This window comes from Aotus nancymaae, unplaced genomic scaffold (genome assembly GCF_030222135.1).
Source record: "Aotus nancymaae isolate 86718 unplaced genomic scaffold, 86718_ANA_hifiasm-v0.15.2.pri h1tg000025l, whole genome shotgun sequence".
NCBI classification, from domain to species: domain Eukaryota; kingdom Metazoa; phylum Chordata; class Mammalia; order Primates; family Aotidae; genus Aotus; species Aotus nancymaae.
Genome location: NW_026988438.1, coordinates 3565389 through 3587130, shown reverse-complemented (window position 1 = coordinate 3587130; position 21742 = coordinate 3565389). Strand labels below are relative to the sequence as shown.

The 21742-nt window shown below is 35.7% G+C and overlaps 1 protein-coding gene across 5 annotated transcripts in view; it reads right to left on the bottom strand.

Moving 5' to 3' along the window:
- CRPPA (CDP-L-ribitol pyrophosphorylase A) overlaps nucleotides 1-21742 on the bottom strand; it is a 321845-nt gene that overhangs the window by 16280 nt on the left and 283823 nt on the right. The window contains exon 10 of one of the 5 annotated variants that reach the window (XR_010344034.1): nucleotides 15572-15750. The exons of the other annotated variants lie outside the window; for them this stretch is intronic. The gene's annotated coding sequence lies outside the window, so the exon portion shown is untranslated. The remainder of the gene's footprint in view (nucleotides 1-15571; nucleotides 15751-21742) is intronic. 5 annotated transcript variants of the gene reach the window in all.

Below are 21742 nucleotides of genomic sequence, written 5' to 3'. Positions count from 1 at the left end.
GGGTTGTCACCTGCTGGCCCTTCCAGAATCATAGGCTAGACTAAATAGTGAAGATCTATCCCTGCCAAAGAACAGTGTAAAGGCTAGAAGAGGGAGCTGCAGTCTCAAATATACAGACGATAATGCAAAGACATAAAAATGATGAAGAATGAGGAAATCATGACACCTCCAAAAGCAAGTAATAAAGCTCCAGTAGTCTACCTCAAAGTAATACAGATTTATGAAATGACTGATGAAGATAATTCAGAGTAATACTCAGAAAAGTTCAGTGAACTATAACAATATACAGATAGGAAATTTTGTGGAATTTGGAAAACCAAAAATAAGCTCAACAAAGAAATAATAGCATTTTAAAAAAATCACATAGGAATCCTAGAAATAAAAAAAAAAATACAATGATCTAAAAAACTCAAAAGAAACCTTCAACAATAGACTCAATTCAGCAGAAGAATCAATTAGCTAGAAGACAGAACATTTAAAATTATATAGTTAGTAAAGAAAAAACACAGAAGAGGAAAAAAGGTCTATAGGAATGAAGGGACAGCAGCAAAGGACCAAACATTCACATAATAGGAAACTGCAGAAGGTATAGGAAGCAGAAGGGCCAGAAAAAAAACATATTTAAAGAAGTAATAGCTGAGAAATATCCTTCTGAGGATGAATGCTGACACCCAAGGACAGAAAGCATAGAGGTTTCTAATCAATACAATCCAGAAAGAAGTTCATCAAGGCACATAAAAAACTATCAAAAACAAAAATAAAATTCTGAGAGCAGCAAGACATAAGAAACATATCACATACAAAAAAATGACAATATGACTGTAAGCAGATTGCTGAGCAGAAACCGTGTACACTAGGAGAAAGTGGGATGATATATTCAAAGTGTTAAATGAAAAAAAACAACAAAGAATACTTCATTTAGCAAAGCTAGCTTTCAGAAATGAAGGAGAAATAAAAATTTTCTCATAAAATTAAAGCAAAGGGAGTTCATCACTGGTATATTCACCTTATAGGAACTGGTAAAGTGAGTTTTTAAAAACTGAAACAAAAAGCTGTTAATTAATATTAACCATAAAAGAGCAAAAAAATCAACTGTGTAAGTAAAACAGTCATATTCAGAATACTCTAAAATTGTAATGACGGTAAGACCTAGCATGAGGGTTTTATACTCATATGAGAGTTTAGAAAAACTATTAATAAGTATAGCTATAATGAATTGACAAGTATACATATTATACAATATAAAAATTCTGACATCAAAAATATACAATGTGGAGGAGAGGATAAGGACAATGTAGAGTTACATGCAATCAAAGCTGGTTGTTTCCTTTGAAGTAGATTGAAATAGACAGTTATAAGATGTTCTATATAAGCCTCATGGTAACCACAAAGAAAAAATCTTTAGTGGAAATACAAAACAAAAATAAAAAGTTTCAAAGCATTCCAGTACAGAAAACCATTAAATCAGCAGAGAATAAACAAATATATTATCTACAAAACAACAGAAAACAACAACATGGCAGTAGTAAATCCTTACCTATCAATAATTATGAGGAATGTAAATAAATTAAATTCTCTGAGACAAAGAGTGACTAAATATGTAATGAAGCAACACCCAACTGTATGCCTACAGAGACTTACCTCACTTTTAATGACATGCATGGACTGAAAATGAAGAGACGGAAAGGATATTTTATGCAAAGGGAAACCAAAGGATAGCAAGGGTCGCAATACTTATACCAGACAAAATAGACTTTACACCAAATACAGCAAAAAGAGACAAAGTATATTAAAAATAATTAAAAGGTCAAGAGATTATAACAATTATAAATATATATGCGCCCAAAGAGTACTTAAATATACAAAATAAATATTAAGATCTGAAAGGAGATATACATTATAATACAATAATAGTAGGGGACAACAGCACCCCACTTTCAACAATGAAATAATCATGCAGACAGAAAATTAACAAGGATATATTGTACTGGAACAACACTTTAGATCATATGGACCTCACAGACATATACAGTACATTCTGTCCAATAGCAATAGAATACATACCCTTCTAAAGCAGAAGAAATATTCTGCAGGACAGATCTCACATGTTAGAGCACAAAATAAGCCTCAGCAAATTTAAGATGTTGGAATTATATAGCCTCTCTTCTGACCACATATTATAACATATAATTGGACATTAATAACATGAGAAATGACAGAAAAATTTTAAATACAGGAAAATTAAGCAACATGCTACTGAAAGACCAATGAATCAATAAAGGAAAGGAAAATTTTAAGATATTTTGAGACAAATAAAAATGCAAACACAAGAGCAGGCCTTAGAGAAAGTCTGTAATCATAAATGCCTACATCAAAAAAAGGAAAAACATTTCAAATGAACAACCTAATGTTACATTTCAAGAAATTAGAAAAAGAACAAACTCAACCCTAAGTTAGCAGGAAAAAAAAAGTGGCAATAATAAAGATCAGAGCAAAAATAAATAAAAGAGATTAGAGGACAACACAAAACATAAAACTAAGAGGTGGTTTTTGGGAAAGATAACTAACAAAACTTTAGGCAGAGTAAGAGAAAGGAAGAGAAGACTCAAATAAAATACAAATGAAAAAGGACACATTACAACTGATAACACAAAGATACAAAGGATAAGAGATGACCTCGAACAATCATAAGTCAATGAATTGGGTAACCCAGAAGAAATGTATAAATTCCTGGATACATACAAACTACCAAAATTGAACCATGAAGAAACAGAAAATAAGAACAGACCTATAACAAGGAGACTGAATCAGGAATAAAAACTCTTCCACCAAAGAAAAGTCCAGGACTTGATGATTTCTTGGCTGAATTCTACCAAACATTTAAAAAACTACAAGAAAATAAACTTTACTACAAGAATATTACACTATAAGAAAATTACAGACCAATATTTTTCAAGAACATAGATGGAAATGTCCTCAACAAAATACTAGCAAACAGAACATAAAATTAAAATGATAATTTACTAAGACAGATGCAAGGATGACTCAACACTAGGTATAGAAGAAACTTACTTCAACATAATAAAGGCCATATATGAGAAGTATTATGCTACAGCTAACAGTATAGTTAATGTTGAAAAACTGAAAGCCTTTCTGCTAAGTTTTGAAACAAGACAACGATGCCCACACTTGCCACTTCTATTTAATACAATATTGGAAGTTCCTGCCAGAACAATTAAGCAAGAGAAAGAAATAAAAGGCATCCAAACAGAAAAGAAAGAAGTGAAATTGTCAGTTTGCAGATGACATAATCTTATATCTAGAAAGCTGTAAACACCTGAAAAAAACCCCACACATATAGTAAGGTTTTGAAATACAAAATCAATACACAAAAATCAATAGCATTTTTATATACTAGCAACAAACCTGTGAAAAGGAAATCAAGAGGACAATTACAGTCATAATAGCTATAAAAACATTTGGGAATAAATTTAATCAAGAAGGTAAAGACCTAACTAGTGAAAACTATAAAACACTGATAAAAAAAAATTGAAGACAAAACAAATATATAGAAACATATCTCATGTTCACATACTGGAAGAATTAGTATTGTTAAAATGCCCCTCCTATTCAAAGCAATCCATAAATTTAATGCAATTTCTATCAATATTCTAATGTCATTTTTCATAGAAATAAAAAATATCCTTAAATCCATATGGAACCACAAAAAACCTTGAATAACTAACCACGAGTAAAAAGAAAAAAAACTGGAAGCATCACATTACTTGATTTCAAACTATACTACAAAGCTATAGTAATCAAAACAGCATGGTACTGGTTAAAAAGACACACACACACACACACACACTCCGCAATGAAATAGAATAGAAAACTCAGAAATAAACACATGCATATACAAACAGTTAACTAATTTTTGACAAAGGTGCCAAGAACACACAATATGAAATGGATAGTTTCTTCAATAAATGGTGCTGGAGAAACTGAATATCCACATTCAGAAGAATGAAATTGGACCCTAATCTCACACCATATACAAAATTCAACACGAAATGGACTAAAGACTTAAACGCAAGATCGGAAACTATGAAACTAGAAGAAAACAGGAAAAACTGCACAACACGTACACAACTGCACGATATTATGGGAAACTGTATGGTTGTTTCTCAAAATCTAAAACTAGAAATACCATGTAATGCCACGTAGCACTGCACAACATGGGCAATGATTTCTCAGATCTGACTATAAAAGCACAGGCAACAAAAGCTAAAGCAGATGAATGTGATTAGACCAAACCCAAAAGGAAACAACAGTAGGAAGAAACAATACAGACTGGGAGGAAATATGTGCATGCCATATACCAGATAAGAGGTTAATATCTAAAATATTTAAGTAGATCAAACATTTCAATGGCAAGAAAACAAACCAAAACAAAAAATAAAATAAAAGAAAGGCAGGGGAACTGAATAAACAGTACTCAAAATAAAAACTACAAACAGCCAACAGGTGTATGAAAAAAATGCTTAACATCAGTCATCACTAGAGAAATGCAAATTTAACCCACAATAAGATATCATCTCACACCTGTCAGAATGGCTGCTACTAAGACGATAAAAGATAAGAAATGTTGGCAGGATGTGGAGAAAAGGAAACTCTTGTGCACTGTTGGTAGGAATATGAATTTGTACATTGTGGGCAACTGTATGCTTGTTTCTCAAAATCTAAATCTACAAATACCATGTAATCCAGAAATCCTGCTTCTGGATATTTACCCAAAAGATTTTAAATCAGTTTTTTCAAAGAGATGCCTGCACTCACTCTCATGGTCATTGGAGCACTATTCACAATAGCCAAGTTATAAGCAAAAGATTCATTGTTTAAGAAGATGCAGTACATATAAAGAACAGAATACTATCAACCTTTAAAAAAAGAAACTGTCATTTGCAACCACACGGATGGAAGTGGAGAACATTATGTTAAATGAAATAAGCCAGGCAGAGAAAGACAACACCACAGGTTCTCATTTATATATGGAATCTAAAACAATTGAACTAAAAGGAGAGTAGAATTGTGGTTACAAAGGATGAGGTTGGCAGAATGGGGAAATAACGATCACAAGGTATATAAATCTCAGACAGGAGAAATATGTTTTCATTTTTTATTTTTCAGTTCTGTTACAGTGTTGTGAATATAGTTAGGAATACTGTACATTTCAAAACTGCTGAGTAAATTACAAATGCTCTCACCACAAAAAATTAAGTACTTGAAAAGATGTATATGTTAACTAGACTGATTTAACTATTTCATATTTTATTCATAAATTGTAACATCACTTTGTACCCCATAAACTTACACAATTAAAAACTGTCAATTTACTAAAACTTTTTTTAAGAAAGAAAATACCATGAATTAAATTAAGATCAGGATCTGCAGATAGCTATCATTTGATGCCTTACAAAATTGGTAAAAGAATAGCAAAAAATAAGTCACATTTCGAAGATACCTTCAAATTTAAAGAAAAAAAATCAGTCATCTCCAGCAGACAATAGAGACTGCTTTTAACAGATAAGAATGACTGATGTGTAACGTCCCTAGAATATTAAGTAACAAAAAACAATGGAATATAAGAAAAGTAGTTACCTAAGACTCCTGGCTGTCAGAGAAACAGAAAGGAGACATTGTACTATGTGCAAGGACTCTGAAAGTAGTGCACTTAATGGAGCCTTTCTTTCTGGGGGGGGCATTGGGGGAACTGCTTAGAAACTAGAAACTTAATTTGTCCAATGATGAAATAAGTAAGGTTCTGGTAGCAGGAAGAATGGAAACTCTTTTATTCATTCAATGATTATATTCCAGAAAATTACCTGATGTCAGACTCTAAGCTATATATAAAGATATGAATACATATATTTTTCCCTGATGGAATATGTAGTTAGGCAAGACAAATATGTAAATACAGAAATGCATTCATATTAAAAATCTATGAAAAATAGACCATTAGCATCAAAATAAATTCAACATTAAAATTTTCAGGCACAAAATATTTTTTAAACTATGTAAAATATTTAAATAAATAAATATAAAATCATGAAAATAAGACGGCAAGACAAGGCTCTCAAAATGTGAGCCTTGAAACATAAAATTACAAACAGAAATACTTGAAACACAAAAGACCGAATTTGTGCAAATGAAAAGCACTGGTGAATATAAAAAAAAAGAATCTCAAAGGATAGCTCAAGCAACAGATTAGATACAGTTGAAGAGAGAATTATTGAAGTTGGAGAAGTTGAGGAAATTACTCAGAATGCACATTAGACAGACAATGAAATGGAAAACGTAGTAGGAAGCTAAAAAATTTGGCAGATACAATAAGACTGTCAAATATATATTCAATCAGAATCCCATAAAGGGAGCATAAAAACAACAGGCAAAAAATAATTTTTGGTTGTAAAATATCCACAAGTTATATAACAAAAATTCATCAAGGAAACCTAATGAATTTCAAGGTGGATTAAAAAAAATCACAACAAGTAGATGAATTGTAAGGAAACTGAAATATTAAAAAAAGACAATCTTAAAGCAACCAGAAAGAATACATTAAAATGGACCAAAAATTGGCCTGGCAGTGTCTTTCTCATGGCAATAATGGTAGCAAGCACACAATGATAGTATTTTCAAAGTGCTAAAGTCAAAAGCAAAAACTACTCCGCCCCTCAATAAAGCTATCGAGCTAGAATGTTTACAACACACCCCCTCCCCCTCCACACCATTATTTTTCAAGATTAGAAATAAAATACTGCCTCCCTCAGATAAACAAAATATGAAAGTATATCCTTAAAATAATCTCTGAATCTAGGTCTAAAGAGCAGGAAGGCATGGAAAATTTAAAAACGATTTTAAAATAAGTACATAAAGCTAAATACAATAGTCTCCAGAAAAGTATAAATAAGTAACATATAAATATAAAGGATATTTGAAAGAACAAAATCAAATATAGAGTAAGAACAGTATCATAAAAGTTAGGAGGTGAATGATCAAACTTGAAATGCTCCAAGACTCATTAAAGTGTTGGGAAAGTAAATTACTGACTCCATATTTTCAAATAAATATGCAAAGTAAAATTTCAAGAGACTGCTCAATGTATAAAAATAGGATGTGAAACTTTTAACAAGTAGAGCTAAATTGGAGTAAATACAATGAGGGTCTCAGGTGGCTAAAGCCAATGAAAACTCTCAATACTTTTCCAAAAATAGTAGTGAACAAGATCAGATAAAACCAGACACACATACACACACACACACACACACAAAAAAAAAAAAAAAAAACACTATATCTTTGATATCATTTAAAGACCAAAAAAAAAAAAAAAAAAAGAAGGCCCAAACTTCAGATAACAGAGAGTTAAAGAAAATAAGAAAAAAAACAGCATATTTCAATGAGCAATTTCTCCTTCTCCTGTTCTGCCATAAATGTTTGTAGCAACTAAGAGCAAGCTGAAAAAATATAAAAAGAAAGAAGGAAGCTACTGATGAGTATAAAGTTTATTTAAAATCACCACCAAAAATAGTAATCCTAAGTGTGAAAATACTAAAACGTGTGAAGGTATAACCAGGAAGACTTCAGGGAAGAGACTTAAAAATTACGCTTGATTTGGCATACTTTTCCTGGGGAAAACACACATACACACACATATCAAGGGAGAAGAAATCTTTGGCAATCGAGTAATGAAGAGAAAAAGGAAAAAAAATTGGGTCCTGAAATACAAAAGAGAACCAAACAACTGGAGGACACGCAACTCCTTCCTCCACCATTAAAGAAGATAAATTAAGAAGCTAGATTCTGCCACACTGTCAGAAGAGGGCAGCATTGAATTACGTATCTTGTAAAGTAGTTAAATCCACAAGAAATTAATAGGAGAGAATGTAATAAATGTGTAATTTATTAGAAAAATAAAGTTGTGTAAATTTATTACCCTAGTAATAAACTAGTAATTAGTAATAAACAACAAAATAGTTTATTGCAAAATAAAATTCAATCACCTCAATTAATGACTTCCCTGCTCTCCAAAAAGAAATGAGGCAAAAAGACTAAGGTAACACTCCAAACTGAATAGCATTTGACTATTTCAGCAACCATGTTAATGTTTCACACACTCCAAAAAATAATTAGAAACAAGCCGGATAGGGTGGGGATAATCTAACATCTATTAACAATATGAAATGAACCAAAATGTACTATAGATATATAACCAAACTGAAGAGGGTGGCAGAGAAAGTAACCTAACTAAATTTGGAAATTAGTATTTAGATTCAACGTTCTAAGACAAAACTATAAATAACTATCATACTAATTAGTGATGTTGTTTTCTAAGAGATATGGGTTAGCAATTCTGAAAGTATACTTATGTGTATCCTCTGCTGAATAAGATACTATTGGAGAGAGGGATTACATGTAAGAAAAAGGAGAGCTAGAAAGATTCCATCATGTTGGAATGAAAAATGGAGATACGAACAAATGGTTTCTGTTAGCTAGGTTATAAATTACATATAAATATACACTGTTACAAATGTAGAAACAGATACAGATGAGTGTTTCTATGTATAAAAACATATATTTCCTAGTTCTGTCCACTGAAAGGGCTTACAAATTGTGACATGCAAGAAGCAATGAGCACCCTTAGTGCCCAGGATTTTGGTTTCTAAATACCAACCTTTTAAAAAAGAAATTTGGGTTTCTTGCAGAATTGCTCATTTCAAGCCTGGATGAAGAATAAGATGAGTCTGAAATATTTTTTGGTGCCAGAATGTAGGGATATGCTCAAAATCTGATGAGAACACTGTGAAAGACAACATAAGGCAACATGAAGTAGCTCCCAATGGCCTAATCCGGGAACACTGGAGCAAAAAATAATGTGACTGTGGACCAGAACCCATAAAGTAAGACTAATACTAATGAGTTCATTCAGATAGATTAGAAAGGGAAAAAGAGGAGTAAGAGAAAGATGGCACAAAAGGGAAAAAAATCTTCTTTATTGGAAAATCCCAGTTAATACATTTGGAAAGAATGATGGGAATAAAAAACCTCTATGTGACAAGCAACACTATATAAAGGTTTCCACCAAGAATCATTGATGCATGCTAAAATTATCATGCAATGGTATGATTAGAAATCAGGATATTTACATAGTTCCCAAATATTTTACCATAATTCTTAATTATAAAGGTAATAATACATTATCAGTGGAGAAATCCAGCAGATGCCACCTTAACCAAGTGATCTAAGTTAACATCAGCAGTAGTGAGACAGACAGACATCATGTGATCCCTGATATGTTGCACTGAGAAGGATATAACACTATTTCAGTGGTATTCTTGCCCAGTTGCATTTATTCATGAGAAAATAATAGAGAAATCTAAATTGAGAAACATTATACAAAACAAGTCAGTATTTATCAAAAGTACAAAGTCATGAAAGACAAAGAAAAAGTAAGCAGCCGGGTGCGGTGGCTCACATCTGTAATCCCAACACTTTGGGAGGCCTAGTCAGGTGGATAACCTGAGGTCAGGAGTTTAAGACCAGCCTGGCCAACATAGTGAAACACTGTCTCTACTAAAAATACAAAAGTTAACTGGGCCTGGTGGTGTACGACTGTAATCCCATCTACTTGTCAAGCTGAGGCAGAAGAATTGCTTGAGCCCAGGAGGCGAAGGTTGGAGTGAGCCTAGATCACATCGCTGCACTCCAGCCTGGGCAACAGAGCGAGACTCCATCTCAAAAACAGAAATGAAAAAAAGAAGAAAGAATGAGGATACATCCTAGAATAAAGGAGACCAAGAAGACATGACAAAATGCAACATGTGTTCCTGGATTGAATCCTGGACCAGAGAAAGCATACCAGAGGAACAAGAACAAAGTGTGAGTAAGATTTGCAGATTAGATAACAGAATTAATCAATGTTAACCACCTGACAGGGACTCCACCCAGGTACCATACAAAGCAATCTGGCTGAAAGCCTTTATGTGTCACTCTAGAGACCATGTTTCCCTGTTTGTCATAGAGAATCATCAATGGCACTGACAGCCAGGCCCTGATGCTTTTTTAGCATCTAGAGCTCTCTCAGACTTGGGCTGCAGACTTCCAAATGTATTTTTCTGTGATAGATTTATATACGGTTTTTTACATGCAGATATTTCCCCTTAAAAAGATGTCAACTTAGAAAATGATGGATTTTAAAATGGGATAACCATTAAGAAAAATACTTTCAGTATTCCTATTGTTTTATCTTCCATGTGAATCAGTTGTCTTTTCCCCACTGTGAGCTGATTTTCATGTCTCCAGTGAAACCAGGCAGTGTGAATCTGTTCCAGGCCACATCTGCAGCATCAGGGTTGAGTTCTATTTAGAAGTGAATCTGAACTGAGCACGTAGTCATGTCTACATGTGGAACTCTGGATAGATAAGCCTTTCTTTTCTTCAGGCATTTGCCTTTCCTTGTCTTCTGTTACAGAGGCTGAGTGACGCAGGAATTCTTTTGCCTCTAGGCCTTGGTCAGGCCATCCCGCTGTCAGGAAAAATGGAAGAGCAAGCCAACCTCTAGTGGCCCTGGCTGGAATCTTGTCTCTAGACTCTGCTGTAGGACGGGACAACTTCACGGGAGCCATGCACACCCCAGCACATCATCAGAACCAGGGAGCACGGCCTTACTACCTGGAAGGGGCCTTGACAGCCTCACAACTTCCTTTCTCTCTTTCTAATCCAGGTTGAACAATCCAAAGAGGGATCCTCTAACATTTCCTACGAACCACATCTGCACTCCCACTGCCTTCTTTTTAAGGAAGACATCATGTGTTTCACCAGAGTCCATTCATTTTGCAGTTACTCAGGTTACTATTGCCTATACAGGTCATTTCCAGAGTCCTCAGCCCTGCTCTTCAAAATGTGAAACATTGCCCTTGTGTTGCTGTAACTTACTTCCCCACCTTTGAGTCCTGGAGTGACTGTCTCCTAAATGTGCCAAGACATGAGTAAGCTTTAAAACAGAACAGGTCAGTGTCAAGATGGTAAGAAACTTCTGTGTTCTAATGTAATTACATATCCCAAAATCATGCCATTAAGATCATCTAGCTAACTCCCTTTCCTCAATAAATCTTCATCAGGTTCTTGAATTGGTTCTTAGAATCTATCCATTCATTAAGTACTTACAGGATCTTGGCTCCCTGTCAAGCACTGTTCTATACCAACTCCTCATGAATTGGTCTCCGAGTCCAGCCAATTTTGGGTGCACTAGCCAAGGAGAAGTTTCACTTCTTTCCCTCTGAGGTCCAGATCATGGAAGGTGGTGGTCTTACCAAGGTGGGGCCGCCTTGTGCAGCCCTTTCTAGCAGGGTAGAAAGCAGCCAACTAAGAACACATCGCACCCGGCGGACGGGACATACTATGCCTGCACTGCTCCTACACGTGACTGCGGGCATCGGCTTAGACTGATGTGAACCCTAGACAAGGAGCCAGAAAAAAACGCATCCAAGCCCTGCTACTTATACATTGTGTTCTTGAATAGTCACTTAACATCTCTGCTTTGACTTCTTGTCTTGAAAAGAAAGTATAGAGGCACAAATACCAATTCCAGTGCAGCCTGCCTCTTGAGAGTCAGCACAAGTGAGATAATGTGTGAATCGGTAAAACGCTGGACACAGGAAAGAACTAGGGCTGCCTGGGATAACTTTGCATTGACAGGTAAGATGAATTCATAACTGTCAGAGCTGTGACATCTGTAGTGTCTGAGGATGACTGGAAGCATGGTTTCCCAAGGCACTGGTTTCTACCATGTCAGCTCTGAATAAGTTGGCTGAAGAAAACCAAATCTGAAGTATAAATCCTATCATCATGGAGCTCAAACGGATAAGCTTTTGTTTTTAAGACATTGATTATTTCTGACCTAAAGACCTCCTTGGTTTAGAGATAAGAAGTCTGGGCAATACTTGAGTCCTCAGTGGCCCTTTCTCAGCTGGGGAGGAGGGAACCTTCTAAAACAGATCAGCAATAGGAGGAGGTGCAAGGAGGGCCACAGGCTCACATGGGTCTATGCCCTCATCCTCAGACAACCTCTGCCCCATTCACTCACTTGCTTTGCCTGGTCTGCCAGGGAGTCTTTCTTGGTGCCCCTGCCCCACAGCCAGTTCCATGCTCATCCCTGTCCCCAACTTCCAGTCTTGATGAAAACCCATATTCTCCAACCCTGAACTGCCCTAGATTCATCACTTAACTGCTTGATAAGACTCAAACAATTTCTAATTACAGGGAAGGCTACTACATACACATGGTAAGATAAGGACTGTGCCCTCCATATCATGTGGCCGCTTTGCCCAGCCCGGGGTAGGCACACAGTAGGATCACAGAAAGTGGGCACTGAATTGAGTCACATATCTCATTGGTAGACCATGTTCATTTCAGTGTTTCTACTAAATCCAAAAATCTGAAGAAAAATTTTAAAAAAACAATGAAAAAACACCAAAATCCTTCAACAGGTAAGAAATAAAAACCAAAAAGACAGAAAGCAAAAATAAGGTGAGATACACAAGTTCAAATAGTTCTCCAATTTCAATTAATGTAATAGACAAAACATGTGGGTGAAAACACAGAGACTGTCAAGTTGGGTTAAATACTGAGTGTAACTATATGACCTTAATAAAGTCATACCTAAAACACAAGGACTCAAAAGACTGAACATAATTTTAAAAGATATACCAGACCAAGTATGCACCAAAAGAAAGTTTGGTTCACTGTGTTCACCAGAAAATACAGACTTTAAAGTAAAAAGCAGTATTACAGAGTGTCACTACAAAAGTTATAAAAAGTTTAATTCACTAGAGGCAGGTTTTGGATGTTAGAAACAATGAAGTATACTTCGGGTAAATCTGAGATGCCAGGAACATCTAAGAGAAGGTATCAGGTAGACAGCTGTATATGTTGAGTCTGGAACATGGAAAAGAGTCATATGCAAATAAACAGTGTTTAAATCCACAGGGATGTGCAAGAATTTTTTTTTTTTTTTTTTTTTTTTGAGACGGAGTTTTGCTCGTTACCCAGGCTGGAGTGCAATGGCGCGATCTCAGCTCACCGCAACCTCCGCCTCCTGGGTTCAGGCAATTCTCCTGCCTCAGCCTCCTGAGTAGCTGGGATTACAGGCACGCGCCACCGTGCCCAGCTAATTTTTGTATTTTTAGTAGAGATGGGGTTTCACCATGTTGACCAGGATGGTCTTGATCTCTTGACCTCGTGATCCACCCGCCTCGGCCTCCCAAAGTGCTGGGATTACAGGCTTGAGCCACCGCGCCCGGCCCCCAAGAATTTCTAAGGATCACACAGGAGTGTCCTATGAATCTTCAGCATTTAGAAATCTAATGGAAGTAAACCTGGCAAGGAGTCCCACAAGAAACAGACACATTTTATAGAAAGAAATCAGGACACTGTTGTATAATGGAACCTGAGATTAAAAAGTTATAAAGAAGAAAACAGTACCTTGTTAACCATTGGTATTTACAGAGTATTACTAACAAAGCCCTTCTCCTTGATCAAACTATAATCAGGCTCCATTAAGCCCTTTAGGTTTTGACCTTGGTCAGATCGGTATCATCCAATTTTATCAGAAATCTTCCTAAATTAATTTAGCAAAAATTCCCCACCTTCAATATCTTAATCAGCTTCAGTATCTGATCAAACTTCTCAGCCCCCACCATCCTCCAAGTGCTATATCATCATCCTGGTCTGCCTTCAGTAAGAATCCCATCGGATGAGTTTAACTAGAATCACCCCTTACCCCTAACATTTCTTAGTGATTGTAAAACATTAAATCCCATCACTGTACTACATAGATGTCTGTACTTAAAGAAAGATAAACAAATTAATGGTAGGCTGTTATAATCAAATTTATGAGGATTTTATAATGTCTCAATAGTAGAAAAAGCTATAACATCATTGTTTCTCAAATCTTTATTTCCACCCATTGGCTATTCATCTAGTTTTTTGGCTATAAAACCCCACTTTTCCTTGCAGTATTCAAAGTTGAGGCCCATCTCTCTCCCCTACTGCAAAACCCGAGTGAAGTCATCCCTTAAATAAAGTCTTCTTTACTGTCTTTAACAAATATTAAAATAACATTTAACATTACAGAAAACGAAGAATTGGTTATAAAGAGATAGACAATTGTTCTTAATAGATTATGAAGCAAAGCAACATGACTAATAAGTCTGCAAAGATAAGGATTTAAAAAGACACATTATTTAAAGTGTATCACAGAATCTGGGAATGTAAAGAGATAATGAATAGGGTTGAAAGTGGTACTGAATTTCTCATTTTACAGAAAGACAAATCAAAATAAATTAAATCATCACTGATCTTAATAAGAAAAATATATACATAGAGAACAAAAACAATCAGAAATAATACAAAACAAGCTTATGCCTTACAAAATCACTAGGGGAAAAAACGGTAATAAAACTTGAATAACTTGTCCAAAATGACATAGTTAATGACTGAAAAATCCAGACTTCAAACCAGAATTGAAATCTTACAGAGTCCAACCACTTCATAGCTACATTAGAAGCATTCTTATCTGAGAAAATGTGGTGTTTTTTTTTTGTTTGTTTTTGTTTTTGAGACGGAGTTTCGCTCTTGTTACCCAGGCTGGAGTGCAATGGCGCGATCTCGGCTCACCGCAACCTCCGCCTCCTGGGTTCAGGCAATTCTCCTGCCTCAGCCTCCCGAGTAGCTGGGATTACAGGCACGCGCCACCGTGCCCAGCTAATTTTTTGTATTTTTAGTAGAGACGGGGTTTCACCATGTTGACCAGGATGGTCTCGATCTCTTGACCTCGTGATCCACCCGCCTCGGCCTCCCAAAGTGCTGGGATTACAGGCGTGAGCCACCGTGCCCGGCCCGAAAATGTGGTTTTAAATGACTATCTGAAGTTATTTTGTGCAATCTAATATCAAATTTTAAAATAGAACCCCTGCCTTCAGATTTTAAATGATTCAGCAGCAGAAAATAGGCTGTGTGGTCTAATACACATTCACACCTCGATACTATGCATAACTAACTTGGCTCCAGGAATACCCATCGCACCTCCCAAAAATGAAAAAAAGTTACCAAGTTAATTTATGTTTACAGTGTGAATACAAACTAACAGAGAATCAAATCTCTTGAGTCAAGAATAATAAAAACCCTAACTTGAAAACGGGGACACTAACGATTCCCAAATTTTCAATATCTAGACAAAAGGTAGAAATAAGCAATTTTTCAGTGAATATTGATGGAGGAATAAAAGAAGAGTTCTGTAAAACATATGTAACGAACATAAAGCAAACATTTATGGAGTCTAAATGTCATTTTCTCTTACAGTTTATATCGTCACACATACACATTACAAAGGTAGGCAGGAAACCTTGTCAATTTCAGGAACTGTCATGCCATAAAATGATAAGCCATAGAGAAAAACAAATATCAGAATCAAGTTGCTAAAGCAAAGGCAAAAATAAAAATTTAAACCAAAACATACATTGATTTGACTGTCATGGTTGGTCGGGTTTGGCATGATCCCTGGCAGGATCTGTTTTATATTGAGAAATGATGAACATTTGCTCTCTCTGCCGACATGTTTTCAGTGAGGTGCAGGCCATAGGAAATGCTAAGGAACATTTAATTATTCCTCCAGCATTATAATAAACTGAAAGAGATCTGGGGAAAATACAAATAACAGCACATTACAAATCTCCTGTGGCACCCTGGAACCCCTACAAAGGAAATGTTAACATGTTTTCCATTCACTCAGCCTAGGGCATAATTCTCCCATTTCCTGGCTATACTAATTTCATAAAGAATAATTTAACTGTTATATAGAACACACACAATCAAAAGGAAAAGAAGGGCTAGGGCTACAAAATCTTTCTTCCTTTTAATTGTTTATTCATTCTGATTGGGATTGGAAGGCCTTTAAAAGACAAATGTCTGGCAGCTATAAATAATTAAAATACTAGCAAAGAGCTGTAACAATTATAAGAAAGAAAACTGATTATACACATTTCCAGTGAAAAGAGTGAGACACCATTGAAAACTAAACTTAGAAAACAAAAATCAATTGATAACCTTTATAGAAATATGTTACAAGACAATTAAAAGTCAACATGTTCAATAACATCATTCTTATAAGAATATACTCCTCTTGTGGAATAAAATATTTATTTCCATAACATAAAAAATGAAAGGAAAACTTGCACTGAGAAACCTATCCCACTCAGATTTGTTTTGTTTTAATGTCTTCCTTGGAAACAAGTCATCATGGCAGGGACAAAAACAAAGCAAAATCATAAACTCATCTAGATTATCTAAGAAAACTGTGGCTTACACTGACATTCTTGAAGCTATTATCCTTTTTTTAAAAAAACAATGATAAGAGTTTAGGATGAAAGGGTGGGAGAGGTTTGTCTAATTGGTATGGAAGAAGCCAGAGGGCTTTCTCTTCATGTTTTCAATAATCAATGCTTCAAGAATGTCCTAATTTACAGTAATTATTTTCAATATGAGGTGACAACTTCTTTGTACATCCCTTTATAGCATGTTAACCTTTCCACCACTCATGAGTTATACTGCATATAGTAGGAATAAAGTAGATGTTTTAAAAAGGAGGCAAAATGATTTGTTTAAAAGAAGAGTAAAAAAGTCTTGGTTTTAGCTAAGCACATTTTAGGTATAAGATTATACAGGCATATAAAGTATTGCAAAGAGGTTTTAAGATCTTATAGTTTGGCTACTTATAATAGGCTTATTAATCAAAAAAGTTATGAGAAATTATAAATATAATTGATATATGCTACAGTTTAATATGCTTGAAATTAAACATCCTAAGAAATGACATTTAGCTTCTGAGTGCTTGTTTTTCTTCCCTTCAAAACAAAATAATTAGTTGTCATTTTTTTAGGTCTGACATGTTGCTAATTTCCAGGGTGCATAAAACTGCATGAAATCAGTTTAAATTGTAGAAAAGGATGATCAAATATAGATAAGCCATAAGAGACTGAAATTTCAGATAAGTCCAAAGGCAAACTACGTTAGATTCATGAGAATTTGTCTTGTCAGGAAACAAAATGCAAAAACTTCAGTAATTTAAGCTCTGTCCAGCAACAGTCATTTTCACATTAACCACAAGAAGCCAAGGATAGCTTTCAAAAAAATAACTGTTTTATAGCTCTTAGCAGGGGACCACCCAACATGCGAGGCCACCCAGTAAATATCATGTGATGGTGATGATAAACTCTAAAATATGGATTGTATGCCAAATTGTATGGTGCTTAAGAGGCATGAGAAAAAGTCACTGAACCACATTAAACTCTATTAATCCATGAGTTGAGGATTTAAAGGAGATTCTAAATTTGTGAAGGTGTAACTGCTTTACTTACAATTTTTCACGTTTTTTAAAAACAGCTTAAACAAAAATATGGAAAGGTTTTCTCCAACACCGGCCATTTTACAAATTAAAATTTTACTTAAAAATGTGAATTAAATTTAACTTAAACCACAAACATTCACCCTATTTCTTAATTGCTACTCATCTCTTTTCAAAACCCACTCAGACATCCAAATTGACATTTAAAATAAAATGCCTTAGGTTGATATCGTATATTGGCTATTGTGAATAGTGCTGCAATAAACATGGAAGTGCAGATATCCCTTTCACATGCTCATTTCCCTTCCTTTCGATAAATAACCAGTAGGTGGATTGCTGGATCCTATGGGCTCAATTTTTATTTTTTTGAGGAACCTCCATACTGTTTTCCGTAATGCCTATACTAATTTACATTCCCACCAATGGTGTGTAACAGTTCCATTTCTCTGTTACTGTCTTTGTGATAATAGCCATCCTAACTGGGATGAAATATCTCATTGTGGTTTAGATTTGCTAATGATTAGCAATGTAGCACATTTTTTCCATGTAACTTCTTGGCCATTTGTATTTTTTTTTTTTTTGTACTTTAGATTCTGGGGTACATGTGCAGATCATGCAAGACTGTTGCATAGGAACATTCATGGCAAGGTGGTTTGTTCCCACCACTCCCCCATCACCTATACCTGACATTTCTCCCTACGTTATCCCTACCCCCCATCCCTCCCGTAGCCAACCCCAATGGACCCCAGTGTGTGATGCTCCCCTCTTTGTGTCCAAGTGTTCTCACTGTTCAACACCTGCCTATGAGTGAGAACATGCGATGTTTGATTTTCTGTTCTTGTGTCAGTTTGCTGAGAATGTTGGTTTCCAGGTTCATCCATGTCCCTACAAAGGACACCAACTCATCATTTTTTATGGCAGCATAGTATTCCATGGTGTATATGTACCACATTTTATTGGTCCAGTCTATCATCGATGTTGCACTTGGGTTGGTTCCGGGCCTCTGCTATTGTGAACAGTGCCGTGATGAACATGCGTGTGCAAGTGTCTTTATAACAGAACAATTTATAGTCCTTTGGGTATATACCCAGTAATGGGATTGCTGGGTCAAATGGAATTTCTATTTCTAGGTCCTTGAGGAATCGCCACACTGTCTTCCACAATGGTTGAACTAATTTACACTCCCACCAACAGTGTAAAAGTGTTCCTATTTCTCCACATCCTCTCTAGCATCTGTCGTCTCCAGATTTTTTAATGACCACCATTCTAAATGGTGTGAGATGGTATCTCAATGTGGTTTTGATTTGCATTTCTCTAAAGACCAGTGATGATGAGCATTTTTTCATATGTTTGTGGGCTTCACATATGTCTTCTTTTGAAAAGTGTCTGTTCACATCCTTCGTTGACTTTTGGCTGGGTTTGTTTTCTTGTAAATCTGTTTTAGTTCTTTGTAGATTCTGGATATTAGCCCTTTGTCAGATGGGTAGATTGCAAAAAATTTTTCCCATTCTGTTGGTTGCCAGTTCACTCTAATGATTGTTTCTTTTGCTGTACAGAAGCTCTGAAGTTTAATTAGATCCCATTTGTCTATTTTGGCTTTTGTTGCCATTGCTTTTGGTGTTTTAGTCATGAAGTCCTTGCCTATGCCTATGTCCTGAATGGTTTTCCCTAGGTTTTCTTCTAAGGTTTTTATGGTGTTCGGTCTTATGTTTAAGTCCTTAATCCATCTGGAGTTAATTTTAGTGTAAGGTGTCAGGAAGGGGTCCAGTTTCTGCTTTCTGCACATTGCTAGCCAATCTTCCTAGCACCACTTATTAAACAGGGAATCCTTTCCCCATTGCTTGTTTTTGTCAGGTTTGTCAGAGATCAGATGGTTGTAGATGTGTGGTGTTGCTGTGGAGGACTCTGTTCTGTTCCACTTGTTTATGTCTCTGTTTTGGTACCAGTACCATGCTGTTTTGATTACTGTTGCCTCATAGTATAGCTTGAAGTCCGGCAGCATGATGCTGCCAGCTTTGTTCTTTTTGCTTAGGATTGTCTTGGCTATGCGGGCTCTTTTTTGGTTCCATATGAAGTTTAAAGTGGTTTTTTTTCAGTTCTATGAAGAAGATCATTGGTAATTTCATGGGGATAGTGTTAAATCTATAAATTACTTTGGGCAGTATGGCCATTTTCACAATATTGATTCTTCCTAACCATGAGCATGTAATGTTTTTCCATCTGTTTGTGTCTTCTGTTATTTCATTGAGCGACAGTTCGTAGTTCTCCTTGAAGAGGTCCCTTACATCCTTTGTTAGTTGTATTCCTATGTATTTTACTCTTCTTGTAGCAATTGTGAATTGGAGTTCGCTCTTGATTTGGCTCTCTGTTTGTCTGGCATTGGTGTATAGGAATGCTTGGTGATTTCTGCACACTGATGATGTACCCTGAGACTTTGTTGAAGTTGCTTATCAGCTTAAGGGGAGTCTGGGCTGAGGCAATGGGGTCTTCTAAATATACAATCGTGTCATCTGCAAATAGAGAAAATTTGACTTCCTCCTTTCCTAAATGAATACGCTTTATTTCTTTTTCTTGCCTGATTGCTCTGGCTAAAACTTCCAGTACTGTATTGAATAGGAGTGGTGAGAGAGGGCATCCTTGTCTAGTGCCAGATTTCAAAGGGAATACTTCCAGTTTTTGCCCATTCAGTATTATACTGGTAGTGGGTTTGTCATAAATCGCTTTTATTATTTTGTGATAGGTTCTATTGATACCTAGTTTATTGACAGTTTTTAGCATAAAGCGCTGTTGAATTTTGTTGAAGGCCTTCTCTGCATCTATTGAGATAATCCTGGGGCTTTGTCTTTGGTTCTATTTATGTGGTGGATTACGTTTATGGACTTGCGTATGCTGAACCAGCCTTGCATCCCCAGAATGAAGCCTACTTGATTATGATGGATAAGCTTTTTGATGTGCTGTTGCAATCAGTTTGCCAGTACTTTACTGAAGATTTTTGTACCTATGTTCATCATGGAGATTGGCCTGAAGTTTTCCTTTTTTGCTGAGACTCTGCCGGGTTTTGGTACCAGAATGATGTTGTTCTCGTAAAATAAGTTTGGGAGGATTCCCTCTTTTTGTATTGTTTGAAACAGTTTCAGAATGATTGCTACCAGCTTCTCTTTGTATGTCTGGTAGAATTCAGCTGTGAACCCGTCTGGACCTGGATTTTTTTTGGGTGGTAGGCTGTTAATTGCTGCCTCAACTTCAGCCATTTGTATTTTTTTGAGAAACGACTTTCAGATGATTTGTAGTATATATATGCAATAGAATACTATTTAGTCACAAAAAAAGAATGAAATTCTGTCATTTTTGATAACATTGATGATCTTGGAGAATATTATGTTAAATGGAATAAGTCAGGTAAAAGAGATAAATGCTGCATGTTTTCACTCATATGTGGAAGCTAAATATGCTGATTCCATATAAATAGAACAGTGGTTACTAGTGGCTAGGATGGATAAAGTTTGGCTAGTAGATACAAAAGTATAGCTAGATAGAAGGGATAAGTTCTAGTGATCTACATCACTACAGGGTAACTATTATTAACAATAATCAATTGAATATTTTCAAATAGTTATGAGAGGATTTTTAATATTTCAACAAATAAAATGTTTCAAGTGCTGGATATGCTAATTACCTTGATTTAATTAAAACACTTTGTATATATGTATCAAAATGTCACACTGTGCCCACAAATATGTACAATCAAATGTCAATTAAAATAATTTGAATATATATATGCATATACACACTGTATACACACACACACACACACACACACTCTCTCTCTCTCTCTCTCTCTCTCTCTCTCTCTCTCTCTCTCTCCCCCCTATTTTCATTAAAGAGTGGAGAGAGGAAGCCAAAAAGGAAGAATAGCTTTTTGGAAACCAAATCATGCTACTTTAAGACTGTGAATATGCTGGGCACGGTGGCTCATGCTGCTAATTCAAGCACGTTGGGAGGCCGAGGTTGGCAGACTATATAAGCTAAGAAGTTTGAGACAAGCCTGGCCCACATAGTGAAACCCCGTCTCTACTAAAAATACAAAAATCAGCCAAGCATGGTAGCATGTGCAGTAATCCCATCTACCTGGGAAGCTGAAGCAGGGGAGTCACTGGAACCTGGGAGGCAGAGGCTGCAGTGAGCTGAGATTGTGCCACTGCACTCCAGCCTGGGTGACAGAGGGAGACTTTGTCTCCTAAAAAACCCCAACTGTGAATAAACACAAAGCAGAGTTTTGTTCCTTTA